This window comes from Hyperolius riggenbachi, chromosome 5 (assembly GCF_040937935.1).
Source record: "Hyperolius riggenbachi isolate aHypRig1 chromosome 5, aHypRig1.pri, whole genome shotgun sequence".
Taxonomy (NCBI): Eukaryota; Metazoa; Chordata; class Amphibia; order Anura; family Hyperoliidae; genus Hyperolius; species Hyperolius riggenbachi.
The window spans coordinates 352,373,217-352,388,660 of NC_090650.1; positions in this window are offsets into that span (position 1 = coordinate 352,373,217).

A 15,444-nucleotide genomic window follows, 5' to 3' on the forward strand; every position below is an offset into this window, starting at 1 on the left:
GTGCGGCCTGGTATCTTCCACTGCGGTGTCCCAATGGCCACAAATTTACAGAAAGCTTCTGACTCCACCAGCTTGTATGGTAATAGCTGCCGAGCTAATAGTTCCGCCATGTCAGCTGTCAGACGCTGGGCAAGAGGGTGACTGGCAGAAGTTGGCTTCTTCCGCTCAAAGACTTCCTTCACGGACACCTGGCTACTGCTGAGGGCAGAGGAGCGGAACCGCTCAAGGGCAGAAGCGGTGTGGAGGAGGGTGGCTGTGAAGTTGCAAGGGAGAAATCAGCTGAAGAGGCTGCACCTGAAGGAGGAAGAGGAGAAGGAGGGTGGCTTGTCTTTTGTGTGCTGCTTTTGCTCAGGTGCTCTTCCCATTGCTGTTTGTGCCTTTTCTCCAGGTGCCTTCGTAAGGCACTTGTCCCTACATGAGTGTTGGCCTTTCCACGGCTCAATTTTTGGAGGCAGAGAGAACAGATGGCTTTGCTCCGATCTGAGGTACACACGTTAAAAAATTTCCAAACCGCTGAGTCCCCCTGGGGTGATGGCACTATGGTGGCATCAGCAGCTGACCTTGAAGGGCACGTTGCCTGGCTTTCCATAGCTGGAGATACATGGCACCGGACACTGCCCCCAGCTGTTTCTGAGGACGAGCTCCCTCTGCTTCTTTCATGGACTTGTCTCCTTCTACTCCTCTCTGGCTCCCTCTCTGAACTGTCCCCCTGGTCATCTCCTCTATTGGGAACATACGTGGCATCCGTATAATCGTCATCATAATCATCCTGCCCAGCTTTGCTTTCCTCAGACACCTCCACAACTGCACCAACATCAGGTGCTTCATCATCCCCCTCCTCACACTTTACATCCATACTATCGCCACCTAACTCAGACGTATGAGGTGTTGTAACTTGCTTAGTGCCTTCATCTTGTTGTAGCATTATTGGCTGTGAATCAGTGATTTCCACACCAAATAACTCCTGCGAAGTGTCAAATGCAGCAGATGTGGTGCTTGTTGTAGCGCTGGTGGCTGCGGGAGATGAGGTGTTCTGTGTTAAATACTCAACCACGTCCTCACAATTTTGGGAAGTGATGGCACGTGCCTTCTTCTGAGCACTGTACTTTGGGCCAGGTCCGCACGAAATCACAGCAACACCACCTCGCACAGACCTGCCGGTGCCAGGTGGCCTTCCTCTGGGTCTGCCTCTACCTCTTCCTCTACCTGGTTTGTCCATTTTGTCCATCTCAGGGGGATGCTAGGTATATGCAGTGAGGTTGGGTTCACTGAACACAAAGGTAGTTATATGCAGTCAGGTGGGTTAACTCAACACAACAGCTAGCTATATGCAGTGAGATAGGTTCACTGAACACTAAAGGTAGTTAGATGCAGTGAGGTGGGTTCACTCAACACAAAGGTAGGTAGATGCAGTGAGGTGGGTTCACTGAACACAAAGGTTGTTATATGCAGTGAGGTGAGTTCACTCAACACAAAGGTAGTTATATATGCAGTGAGGTGGGTTCACTGAACACAAAAGGTAGTTAGATGCAGTCAGGTGAGTTCACTCAACACAAAGGTAGTTATATGCAGTGAGGTGGGTTCACTGAACACAAAATGTAGTTAGATGCAGTCAGTTGAGTTCACTCAACCCAAAGGTAGATATATGCAGTGAGGTGGGTTCACTGAACACAAAGATAGTTATATGCAGTGAGGTGGTTTCACTGAACACAAAGGTAGTTAGATGCAGTGAGGTGGGTTCACTCAACACAAAGGTAGGTAGATGCAGTGAGGTGGGTTCACTGAACACAAAGGTAGTTAGATGCAGTGAGGTGAGTTCACTCAACACAAAGGTAGTTCGATGCAGTGAGGTAGGTTCACTGAACACAAAGGTAGTTAGAGGCAGTGAGGTGAGGTCACTCAACACAAAGATAGTTATATGCAGTGAGGTGGGTTCACTGAACACAAAGGTAGTTAGTTGCAGTGAGGTTGGTTCCCCTTAACACAAAGGTAGGTAGATACAGTGAGGTGCGTTTACTGAACACAAAGGTAGTTAGAGGCAGTGAGGTGGGTTCACTGAACACAAAGGTAGTTAAATGCAGTGAGGTGAGTTCATTCAACACAAAGGTAGTTATATGCAGTGAGGTGGGTTCACTGAACACAAAGGTAGTTAGATGCAGCGAGGTGAGTTTACTGAACACAAAGGTAGTTATATGCAGTGAGGTGAGTTCACTCAACACAAAGGTAGTTAGATGCAGTGAGGTGGGTTCACTCAACACAAAGGTAGTTATATGCAGTGAGGTGGGTTCACTGAACACAAAGGTAGTTAGATGCAGTGAGGTGACCTCACTCAACACAAAGGTAGGTATATGCAGTGATGGTGGGTTAACTAAGCAAAACATGTAGTAGTAGGTATATGCAGTACTGGGTAGTACAATGTGCAGCTCCCTGTTACACACACGGTCACACACACAGGTAGTCACTGAATGTGCTGCTGCTGCTGGGCTGCTGGCAGTGGCACACACACAGTATGAATTAGCAATGCTGTCTATGCAACACAAGTGTCAGTTTGACACACAGAAAAAAAAATGATCACAACAACAGGATTAGCTCTGAAAAGAGCTGTTGAATGAGGGGTGCTATTAAAGCAATAAGATTCAGCCAGGAGCAAGCTAAGAAGCCAAGAGCATGACTAAACTGTCCCTAGGAGAAAAAGTCTGCAGCAGCTCGCCCTAGTCTGTCTATGTGCAGGCACACGAGTGAGTGTAATGGCCACCGGAGCCTGCCTTATATAAGGGGGGTGGGGCTCCAGGGCTGAGTGTAGCCGGATTGGCTACAATGTGCCTGCTGACTGTGATGTAGAGGGTCAAAGTTGACTCTCATAGAGCATTATGGGGCGAATTGAACTTCTGGGAAAGTTCGCCTTCGCCGGGGAAGGCGAACCACCCGAAGTTCGCCTGGAACCGTTCACCGGCGAACCGTTCGGCCCATCTCCACTAATCGCACATGCAGTGCTTACATACCATCCGCTACCACTCACTTGACTAACGAGTGCAGGGTGGCAAAATTCTGTTTTGAACTGAATTTTTGCTACCAGCCCCCCACTCATCCTTCATGTTACATAGTTATTTTGGTTGAAAAAAGACCTACGTCCATCGAGTTCAACCAGTACAAAGTACAACTCCAGCGCGTCCCCCACATACCCCTGTTGATCCAGAGGAAGGCGAAAAAAACCCCACAAGGCATGGTCCAATTAGCCCCAAAAGGGAAAAATTCCTTCCCGACTCCAGATGGCAATCAGATAAAATCCCTGGATCAACATCATTAGGCATAACCTAGTAATTGTAGCCATGGATGTCTTTCAAAGCAAGTAAAGCATCTAATCCCCCTTTAAATGCAGGTATAGAGTTTGCCATAACGACTTCCTGTGGCAATGCATTCCACATCTTAATCACTCTTACTGTAAAGAACCCTTTCCTAAATAAATGGCTAAAACGTTTTTCCTCCATGCGCAGATCATGTCCTCTAGTCCTTTGAGAAGGCCTAGGGACAAAAAGCTCATCCGCCAAGCTATTATATTGCCCTCTGGTGTATTTATACATGTTAATTAGATCTCCTCTAAGGCGTCTTTTCTCTAGACTAAATAAACCCAGTTTATCTAACCTTTCTTGGTAAGCGAGACCTTCCATCCCACGTATCAATTTTGTAGCTCGTCTCTGCACCTGCTCTAAAACTGCAATATCTTTTTTGTAATGTGGTGCCCAGAACTGAATTCCATATTCCAGATGTGGCCTTACTAGAGAGTTAAATAGTGGCAATATTATGCTAGCATCTCGAGTTTTTATTTCCCTTTTAATGCATCCCAAAATTGTATTCGCTTTAGCTGCAGCGGCTTGGCATTGAGTACGATTATTTAACTTGTTGTCGATGAGTACTCCTAAGTCCTTCTCCAAGTTTGATGTCCCCAACTGTATCCCATTTATTTTGTATGGTGCTAGACCATTGGTACGACCAAAATGAATGACTTTACATTTGTCAACATTGAACTTCATCTGCCATGTATGTGCCCATATAGCCATCCTATCCAGATCCTGTTGCAATATGACACTATCTTCCTGAGAGTTGATGATTCTGCACAATCATCACAAACATCACTCCTACTGCATGTGATATGCAGTAGGAGGTAGAGGTATGTAGCACAGAATGTGCGGCTGTCAGAAAGGACAGAGGAGTGAGACCTGATGCAGTGCTGGAGCAGGTAAATATTACACTGCTTCACACTATTCTGCAGAAGGGGGAGCAGCAGTGGGCCCCCATAGCCTGAAACAGGTTGTTTCAACACTCAGCGCTGAGTGCTGAGCCCAAGGCTGGGCACCTCTGTAGCAGAAGTGCTATAGTGCGCGGTGTGCATAAGGGTAATTGGGACCCCGAATCACTTTTCCTTCCGAGTTGCTATAACTCAGAGGGGGAATAGTATTTAACCTTTAGCCAACTGCTCAGCGTCAATCGGCGGGAACGTGGCGGCAGCCCCAGGACCGCTCAACGCCAATTGCTGTGAAGTCCTGGGGCGGGGTTTTGCAGGATATTGCGTGTGCCAATCTCCGCTTTAACAACAACAAATAAATAAAAAATAAACAAAGCGGCAGCCATCTGAGCCCACCAACAGAAAGCTCTGGGGGGGGGGGGGGATTAAGGTTAAGCCTGTGGTCCTTAAGTGGTTAATGCTGCCAAGAATTTGAGCAGCGGAAGGGTGAGCTGTCATTCAGCTCACCCTGCGTCCAACTCACCGGTGGCATAACTATATGTATGCGCCATATCCCCCCCCCCCCCCCTCATAGTTGCAACTCTTAGTTTGAGGCAGTTCAGGAAATATGAAACCTCTATAAACAATTTAGACAACAACTTAGACCGTGTTTTCGCCCCTTACTTGACTGAGACTGACACCCCTGGAATATATTAAACTGACAACTGTAGCTCAGCCTCCTCACCCCAAAGAAAAAGCAATCTTATATTACCCAAATCGGAGTTCATTTCATTATATGGGAGTTCCTGAAAGGTTCCCTTCCCTAACAGGATCTGTTTATTGTCTTATTCTGCACAGCGGTTATACAAATATTTTATGTAGTCTATTCAGGAATATTCTTTTTTTTTTTTTAGACAACCGTAATGATTAAGGTGTCTTTTGTAATTTGGGACGGACACCCCGTTCATTTTACAGTGAGCCAAACATAACAAATTTGTATATAAATAATAAAAAAAAGCCCCACTACAATTGATCGCTGTATCCCATAAAACAGTATTTACATCAAAAGTCAGTAGAGATGAGAAAGGTTCAAAGTATTTTTTCCATAAATTATTTTTTATAATAACTATAAAAGTTATAGAGCCCATAAAGAGCTGTGGGAAGTAGACATTTTACAGTATCTGTATTGCTCGGATTACTTTCTGAAATATAAATGTGACAATCAGACATCTGAGTGTGCTGCCGGGTTATTTCCGAACCAACGATTACATGAGCAGCTTAATAAGTTTATGGGGTAATACTCCATTTGTAATTCCATCTCTTACATCAACATCTAATACTGTATAAACAAATGCTATTTAACCAAAATCTCTGGGTATTTCAGAACATTCCATTTTCTAAATGTTCATTTTGTTAAATGTTAAATACTATTAAGCCTATATTGTTTTTTCATACAAGCAAATTCAAATACTCAGGTTTATTTAATAGGGAAGAGAACAATAAGTAAAGTGCAATAATTTATTTACGTTATGAGTTGATTTAGTGCTGACTCTTCTACTACATTGTTTTAAAGACATCATTGTTTTACTCACTGTCCCTCACAGCACAGTAGCTAAGAATCTATGGGCCTAACCTAAGCCAGAGGCGTAGCTAGGGTCTTCAGTGCCCGGGGACAACTTTTTAAGCCCCCCCCCCCCGTCTGGACAAAATGGGCATGGACACGCATCAGAATGTGGGCATGGTCATGGTTGGAGACAGATGTACAAGTGCTGTGTTTAGATAGCCACATGTGCCCCCCTTACCCCATAGATAGACAGAGGTGCCTCCCTTCCCCTGTTTAGATAGCCAGATGTGCCCTGTTTATATAGCCAGATGTGCCCCCCTTTAGATAGCCACATGTGCTGTTTATGTAGCTACACGTGCTCCCCTTTTTTTGCTGCTGTTAACGTTCCTGCACTCCTCTGCAGGGCCCCAGCGTGAGTATTATCTGTGGTACACACTATGCAATTTTCTGTTAGATAGACAAATTGAATTGATTATTTCCAGCAGGTCCGATCTGATTTCTGATTGTTTTTCTGATCAATTTTCTGATTACTTCTATACAAAATCCATCAGAAAAACATCCAATCAGAAATCAGATCAGACCTGTCGGAAATAATGGTTTGACCTGTCTATCTGACGGGAAATTGCATGGTATGCACCAGGCATTAGGCTCTGTTCCCACTAGCGCGGAGAACGGACTTTGCTAAGTGGAGATTGAACGGCTCCTATGTTATACACTCTGCAGTGGATCCGGTGCAGTAAGAGGACAACACTCCTGTGCAGTGCGCAATATTCCCGGGCAGGCAGATGTGTTCCCCATGTAGCCTATGGGGGAGCACATTTGCCCCGGGCTCCAGCCACATCACAACTTACCATCAGAACGGGTATATGTCCACTCCCGCTGACCACACGTGATACAGAAGCAAGTGGGAACACGGCCTTTCACTGAGCCTCCTACAGGAACTATGTGTATGACAAAAAGCAGGGTTTCTCAATTCAGCCATGTACTCCCAACAGTGCATGTTTTGCAGAAAACCTCTGAGGCTGGGTTCACATATGACATACCGTGAAAGGCTGCGTTTTATGTTTATGTTAATGCTGTGTGCATGTTTTGTGTGTTTTTACTGTGTTTTTTGGTGCGTTTGTGACACGTTTTCCATGCATATTGCGTGCGTTCTAATGCGTTTGTGGCTCGCATATACATATATGCGGTTCGCATTTTTCATGAGTTTTTATATTTCCATTTATGCAAATCACTAGGAAAGCAACAGGAAGCGGAAAAACGCATATAAAACGCATGAAAACACATACCATTGCGTTCCCATTGACTTTCATTATGTGCGTTTTTCCTGCGTCAATGAATATTATGCAACAAAACCAGCGTTTTTAAAAACGCAGGTTTGAAAACGCATATGCTCTTTTTCCTGCGGCCCATAGACTTCCATTAGCGGCAAAAATGCAGCGTTTTAAGCAACGTTAGGGTTTCACGCACCGCTAGCGTGTCTGCTATGTGGGTACCCGGGATCGGTTGAAAAGGGCGCCCGAGCTGCCTGTATGAAAAGGGCGCCGCCATAGACATCAATGTTATTTCTAGAAATATGGGCTACAAGGTGTAGAAAAGGGCGCCCGAGTTTTGATATAGGCTACAAGTGGGCTCCCCTTTGTAGCCCATATTTTTTTGGCTACAAGGTTTTCGGCTACAAGCGGGCTCCCCTTTGTAGCCCATATTTTTTTCGGCTACAGTAAGGTGCCCCTCTGTAGCCCATATTATTGACTTTTTTTTGTAGCCAAAGTTTTTATATGGGCTACAAGCACTGTAAGCCGAATTATTTCATTCCCCCACTATCCATGGCGGCCTGGAGGGCCGAAGTTTGTATATGGGCTACAAGCGCTGGAAGCCGAATTATTTCATTCCCCCACTATCCATGGCGGCCTGGAGGGGGAATAGTAATTAACACATCCCGGAGTTTTTTGTAGCCGAAGTTTTTATATGGGCTACACCAGGCGTCTTGGTTTTTTTGTAGCCCAAGTTTTTATATGGGCTACACCAAGCGTCTTTTTTGTAGCCGAAGTTTATATGGGCTACACCAGGCGCCTTTTTTGTAGCCGAAGTTGGTATATATATGGGCTCCACCAGGCGCCCTTTTTTACCGGCGCCCTTTTCATGTAGACCCGGGTACCCAGCCTGAGGATTTCCACAAAACATGCATTTTTGGGAGTACTTGAGGACTGAGTTGCGAAACCCTGATATAAAGCATTGAAACCTGCCAAGGACAGAGTTTTAGAGGGGTGTAAGCAGAGAGGGGAACCCTTATTTAGGAATTATTATTCAATCTACATATAGAAGTCATGCTCCTTTACTAGCATAGTACAAATGAAGAGCTAATACAGCTGTTGAAGAAAAGACCCTGGTAGGCCTCCTCTGCTTCAGGGGCCTCAATGCAGTCGGAACTTCTGCTTCTTCTATTGCTATGCCACTGGTTCCTCACAATTTAAGGTTTCAAAATAGTCTACATCCAGTGCTGGGAAGAAATCAGTGTGACTGCAGAACTGTTTTTTGTTGGAAACCAGCACACTCAGAGGAAGCACCTGCAATCATGGAATATAGTTGAGAGCTATACGTGAAATCACAGCTAGTCCATCAGTGGCTTAGCTAAGGAGTTGTGGGCCCCGATGCAAGTTTTACAATGGGGCCCCCAAGCACTCTATACATAGCAATTGATATGGCGCGCCAAAACCTGCCAATGGCAACTACAGTGTCTGAGGTGCAAGAAGGGAATGGGAATCAGTTTATTAATGATTACTACCATTCAAAGTATCTATAGAAGTGATTATTATGAGCACAGGACCAATAGAGAGCTAATAATGTAGTTGAGGGAGGGCCCTTTGGGGCCCCTCTGACCCAAGGGCCCGATGCGCTGGCTACCTCTGCAACCCCTATTGCTACGCCCCTGTAGTCCATAAATAATATGTGTTGGAGAGTGTAAGTGAAAACTCTCAGCTGCTAAGTACCCAGTAGTATAGGACAAGGGGCAACTACCACACCTACATTCTCCAAGCTATACTCCTTTCTCAAATGAGGTGGGGGGCATAATATAGAAGGCTTATTATGGATGCTAAAAAAATAATAATATCAACATGAGGGAACTAAATATGTGTGTCTAGTTTGCTTATCATTAGTTGTTCAGCTTAGTTGTTGGCTTTGTTTGGGTTTTTCACTGTGCCTGCATTATTTTGAAGTTCACTTTTATACTGTTTTTTATATTACTCTTTTCTTTAAAGGATACCCGAGGTGACATGTGACATGATGAGATAGGCATGGGTATGTACAGTGCCTAGCACACAAATAATTACGCTGTGTTGCTTTTTTTTCTTTCTCTGCCTGAAAGATTTAAATATCAGGTATGTAAGTGGCTGACTCAGTCCTGACTCAGACAGGAAGTGACTACAGTGTGACCCTCACTGATAAGAAATTACAACTACAAAACACTTTCCTAGCAGAAAATGGCTTCTGAGAGCAGGAAAGAGATAAAAAGGATCAATGGTTCATAAATGTTACCTCTGGCATACTTCAATGAATGGGTCATTGAGCAAAAACAATAAAACAGTTAAAAGTTAAAAAGTAGATTTAACTAGTTCCCCGCCCGCGTACAGTATATCTACGCTCCTTTGGACTTCACTTCCCCGCCCGGAGCGTAGATATACGTACCCCCGCCGCTACCGCCGCTGTCCGCTCTCCCGCTCGCACTCCCGCGATCGTGCACGCCGCTGCCCGCTCGCCCGGAGATCAATGAACGGGAAAATACATTCCCGTTCGTTGATCTCTGCCCCCGCAATGATCTGCTGCTTTCGCTAAGCAGCGCGATCACTGTGAAAAAGAAAAAAAAATCCCAGCCTCTTTGTACTTCCTCCAAGCTTCCGGAAGGACGCTTGGAGGTCGCATTAAACTGTTGCCATCTTGTGGCCAAATAGTAAACTACACCCTAAACTATTTTTCACACACACATACATTACTTATACACAAACAATTAACTCATTACCTCCCACATTCCCCATTTTTTTTTTTTTTTTTGTAATTAAAAAAAAAAAAAAAAATTTACAATTAAAAAAAATACATAAATAGTTACCTTAGGGACTGAACTTTTTAAATATTTATATCAGGAGGGTACAACACTGTTACTTTATAAACTATGGGCTTGTAATTAGGGATGGACGCAAAACTAAAAAAAATGCACCTTTATTTCCAAATAAAATATTGGCGCCAAACATTGTGATAGGGACATAATTTAAATGGTTTTATAACCGGGACAAAATGGCAAATACATTTCATGGGTTTTAATTACAGTAGCATGCATTATTTAAAAACTATAATGGCCGAAAACTGAAAAATAATGTTTTTTTCCCATATGTTTTCCTATTTTCCCATTAAAACACATTTAGAATAAAATTATTCTTGGCATAATGTCCCACCTAAAGAAAGCCTAATTGGTGGCGAAAAAAACAAGATATAGTTCATTTCATTGCGATAAGTAATGATAAAGTTATAGGCGAATGAATGTAAGGAGCGCTGAAAGGAGAAAATTGCTCGGATGCTGAAGGGGTAAAACCCCTCAGTTGGGAAGTGGTTAAACATAAAACTGTGGAATATCTTAAAAAGTAATTTTTAGGAAAAGGAAGATGGATACAATCGTTTATTTCATTTGTTTATTTTCACCTCGGGTGTCCTTTAAACGATCACTGATTACTTTCCATTTTATGTGTGAGCTCTTTGAGATACACAAAAGTGGCAATCAGCTCCATTGTCACAGAAGCCCATAATGCCACCATAGGTCTTCACTACATTATTATCAGAGCCGGGACAAGGTCCTCCAGCACCCAAGGCTGAGACACCAAAGTGCACCCCTCCATCCCTCCACCCCAGCCGTCACACACTGATTGCTTTTAGACTAAGAGGCACCCCAGGCCCCCCAACACATTAATCTCTAGTTATCTGGCTTGTACTCACTTCCATGTATCTCCTTTTCTTATTTCTTTCTGCTTCAAACACAATTAGGAATGACAGCTGAATGAATTCTGCGCCCCCTCCTACACTGCGCCCTGAGGCTGGAGCCTCTCCAGCCTATGCCTCGGCCCGGCCCTGATTATTATCCCCTTTCCTTCTTAGAGGAGACACAGAGATGGGGTACAGGTACTTTTTCATCAACTGCAGAAAAGTGTCCAGAAAATGTCCTAAGCGGGATGTGACTGAATTAATTCCGCTTACAATGGGTCGGCCTGGGGGTTCTCTATGTGTTTATGAATTTTTGGCACACAGTACAATACAGGAGTTCTCACATAGGACGGAATCAAATATTTACTCTCTTTCTCTATCACTATCTCTTTTTGTACTCCTTTCTTCACCAATGAACTCAACTCCTGGTGATATCTCCATCCTGGGTCTGTTCTCAGAACCTGATATGTTTGCTTATCCTCCAAATATTTGGAATTTATTCAATGTTTGTTTTTGTTTTTTTTGGAGGGGGGGGGGCATATTGTAATCCCTTGTCCAATAGTTTTTGTTCTGAATCAGTCAGAGTTTTACTACTCCGGTTAAAAATTCCTTCCCCTAGTTTCCTTTCATTTTTTTGTTTTCTGGTTCCTCTGGTTCTTCTTCTAAAGATCTTTTCCTCCTTTCTTTTTGGGGTAATACTTTCTCTAAAAAATGATTGTTAGGATCCTCACTAACCTCAGGATTTTCTACCAGGGAGGGCTCTAGAGCCGAGAACCTGTTATAAACGGGAGAATAAACTTCGGTGGGGGTACTGTTGGATTATACCTAGGTTTAGGTCTCCATTGCGGTCGTGATTGTAGGTAAGTTTTAGGGTACATTTTATATGGTTTTCTTGGTAAAATTGATGGCGGTTTGGGATTCTGATAGTATCTCGGGACCCCATAAGGGTCCCTGTCAAAAGGACCCTGGAAGTAAGTCCTTGTATATGTGATGTATTCCAGTTTTAACCTCCTGGCAACCACGTCACGCCGATGGGCGTGGCCACTGCGTCGGCAGCCCCAGGACCGCCTAACGCCGATTGGCGTAAAGTCCTGGGGCCAGCTAATGCAGGAGATCGCGCACAGGCTGCGCGCGCATCTCCTGCTTGGGGGGCGGAGCTCCGCCCCACCTTCAGTCTCCGAGCGACTATTGTCGCTCTGGAGACTGTTAGATGGCGTGATCACCGTCTATTTATGTGTACAGCGCTGCGATCGGCAGCAGCGCTGTACTGGGGACAGCCATGTGACACGGCTGTCCCCCTGGGACACTGGAGAGCAATCGGCTCTCATAGGCAGAAGTCTATGACAGCCGATCGCCATAATTGGCTGGCTGTGGGGAGGGAGGAGAAATATTTAAATAAACACTTTTTTTAATTAAAAAACAGTAAGAAAAATATTTATACAAATAAAAATAAACAATGTGGGGGCGATCAGACTCCACCAACAGAGAGCTCTGTTGGTGGGGAGAAAAGGGGGGGAATCACTTGTGTACTGTGTTGTGCAGCCCTGCAGCTTGGTCTTAAAGCTGCAGTGGCCTATTTTACTAAAAATGGCCTGGTCAATAGGGGGGTTTAGCACTGCAGTCCTCAAGAGGTTAAATAAATGCTTATATTTTATTGGATGGAGAAGTGACCTGTTGGATTTTTTTCTGGTGATAGTCACTATGTAATATTGTCTTTGAGCACTGTGGTGATGCTGCAGATGCCGATTTAAAGCACCAAGTGCTGTGGAATTATATGCGTAAAACAATAAACTATTACTAAGAAAAATGGAAAAATTATATTTTTCTGTTTCGAAATGTTTATTGAAAATTTAAACATAACAAAGTTAATAATTTTGCAGACTATAAATAACAATATAATAATACGACAATATGGTAACGTCCCTTCGGAAGAGATGGTTCTTATCTGGGTCATTCAAAAATTCTATAGAGCAAGACTAAAATTATTTAAATAACTGTACATAAAAAACTGTACATAAAAATTATTATAGGAAAAATTGTGGAAAAAAAATCTAACAACTGAACTGAGATTGAACAGCAAATTCAAAGGGAATTAAATTAGAAATAACTATGTGTCTGTGAAATTACCATGCATCTGCTGAGGTTTAAAAGTCCAAAGTTGACGAAAGTTTTTGTAAAAGTCCAACAAAGTATATCAGAGGTATCCATTCTGGTATCAGGGGATAATAGATGGTATCAGATTAGCAGACAAGCAAAGGACTTCCTTTCAATGTCTCTTTTGGATGTTCTGTTGTAATTAGGGCAGCTGAATGACATTTATTAATATTGGAAAATCTATGTACTTCCTTTTGATGTTAAATGTATATAAACTGTCTAAAAAGATAATTCCAAACTGCACCAATATAGTTACACATACAGTTCCCCTGTGAATTATGAAAGCAAAGGTTGCTGCAGCAGAAAGTTCCCAGATGGATTCAATATTAACTACCTGCGGGCCGCCGCAGTATAAATCTACGGCGGGCAGGGGTAGCTGCGGTTCTGACCTGCCGTAAACTCTACGTCCCATTGACTGCGCACCCCCGCCGCTGTCGCCGCTCGGTCTCCGCCGCAATATGCTGCCCTGCCGCCTCTATGACGGCAGAGCACTGTGAGCCGGGCAGGAGCCGTTTTCATTGGCTCCTGGCCCTGTCATTCTTGTAAGCCGTTCCCATTGGCTTACATTGAATGACAGGGTCAGGAGCCAATGAAAGTGGCTCCTGACCGGTGCACAGCGCTCTGCCATCATACCGACGGCAGATAGAGCAGCCTGCGGCGAGGACAGAGCGGCGTGACTGTCGGGAGCGGCGGTTTACTGAACCAGCACCCTCTGGTCCTTAAGGGGGCAGAGGGTGCTGGTCCCGAAGTGGTTAATTTTAGCAGTTTCCAGCTGGAAACTGCTAAAATTGATGTATAAACTGTCTGTTCTAACATCTTGTCAGCATACAGGAGTCTGAAGAAGGCTTATTAGCTGAAAGCTTAGCTTACTTTTTTTTTCATCCTGATTCAAAATTTCTTGTTTGAACAGCTGTAGTAGCCATGAAATTTGTTGCAATTCATCTTACAAATGGTGGTTGCACCTGAAAAGTGGATGAAGATAATCTCAGTTAACGCGGCTCTTTGCAAACGTCCTCTGCCACCACCACCATGCGTTGTGTTAGGTGCACGTTATGCGACCTTAACGTAGCACCTTTTATGCGGCCCATAGACTTCCATTAGCGGTAAAAACGCAGCGTTTTTCGCAACACTTGCATTTCTGCTAAGTTTGCACCTAGCTAAACAGTGCAAACCTCAGACATTGATAAATAGCCTGTATCCTTTATTGTTCATTAAAATGTATTCATAATTACTTAACAGACCACTATGAATAAAAAATAAATGTTTATGCACATGTTTACAATGTTCATTTGATCCAGAATAAAATGAACTTTACATTTCTTTTTTCCTATTTCACTGTCACAGTCCAATGTTCTGAGAGATCTGACAGGCTTTGGACTAGTCTATATCCTCATGGGGGAGTCTCAGTTCTATATTTTCATAAGCACTTAGGCCTGGTGCACACCAAAAACGCTAGCAGATCCGCAAAATGCTAGCAGATTTTGAAACGCTTTTTCTTATTTTTCTGCAGCGTTTCAGCTAGCGTTTTGCGGTTTTGTGTAGCGGTTTTGGTGTAGTAGATTTCATGTATTGTTACAGTAAAGCTGTTACTGAACAGCTACTGTAACAAAAAACGCCTGGCAAACCGCTCTGAAGTGCCGTTTTTCAGAGCGGTTTGCGTTTTTCCTATACTTAACATTGAGGCAGAAACGCATCCGCAATCCAAAATCTGCAGCAGCCCGGGAGTATGCGTTTCTGCAAAACGCCTCCCGCTCTGGTGTGCACCAGCCCATTGAAATACATTACCCTAGCGGATCCGCACCCGCAAGCAGATCGCAAACAGCAGCGGAAACGCTCCGGTGTGCACTAGGCCTTACTAAACAGCAGTTGCTCAATCCAATAGTGAATAATGAAGCTGGCAGGCATCTTTGTACAGAACCTTTCCAGGGAGTGAATTAAAAGTATAAAGGGGATGCTGATAATCCCCCAAGATGTGATGGACTAGTCCAATACCTATCAGTCAGATCTGACAGATTTTACTGCCTACTGTATGCTACAACAACATAGTAAAACATTAATTTATAATGCATTTTCATCTGGGAGAAATTATGTGTACACATGTAGTTTAAATGTTAATTTATTTTTCAAAAAACTGGTCCTGTAAGAGAGACATTTATGAACTGGTTTAAGTTTAATAGGATTTTAGTTCAATTAATTTATAAAAAACAAAACAAAACAAGCAGCATCTGACTGAAAATAAATCAACGACAGTAGCACAATTTTGGGTGCCAGGTGAAGCCGCTAATAGAGTACCAACAATACTAAGAGGTGTTGCTAGCCCCAATGATCAGTGGCACTTGCCCCGGATCTATTCTGGGATGACCTGGATGTCCCCTAGGCACTGGCAGGCAGCAGGCAGCAGGCAGCAGTACCCATCACTGGCCACTTGGTCTCCAGATTCTGCAGACTTATTTTCTGGTCTTCTCCACTCAGTGTCAAAGAAGGAGTCAGACAGAGCTGCTAGCGTCTGATTCTCGAATGCTAGGAGGAGAATCGC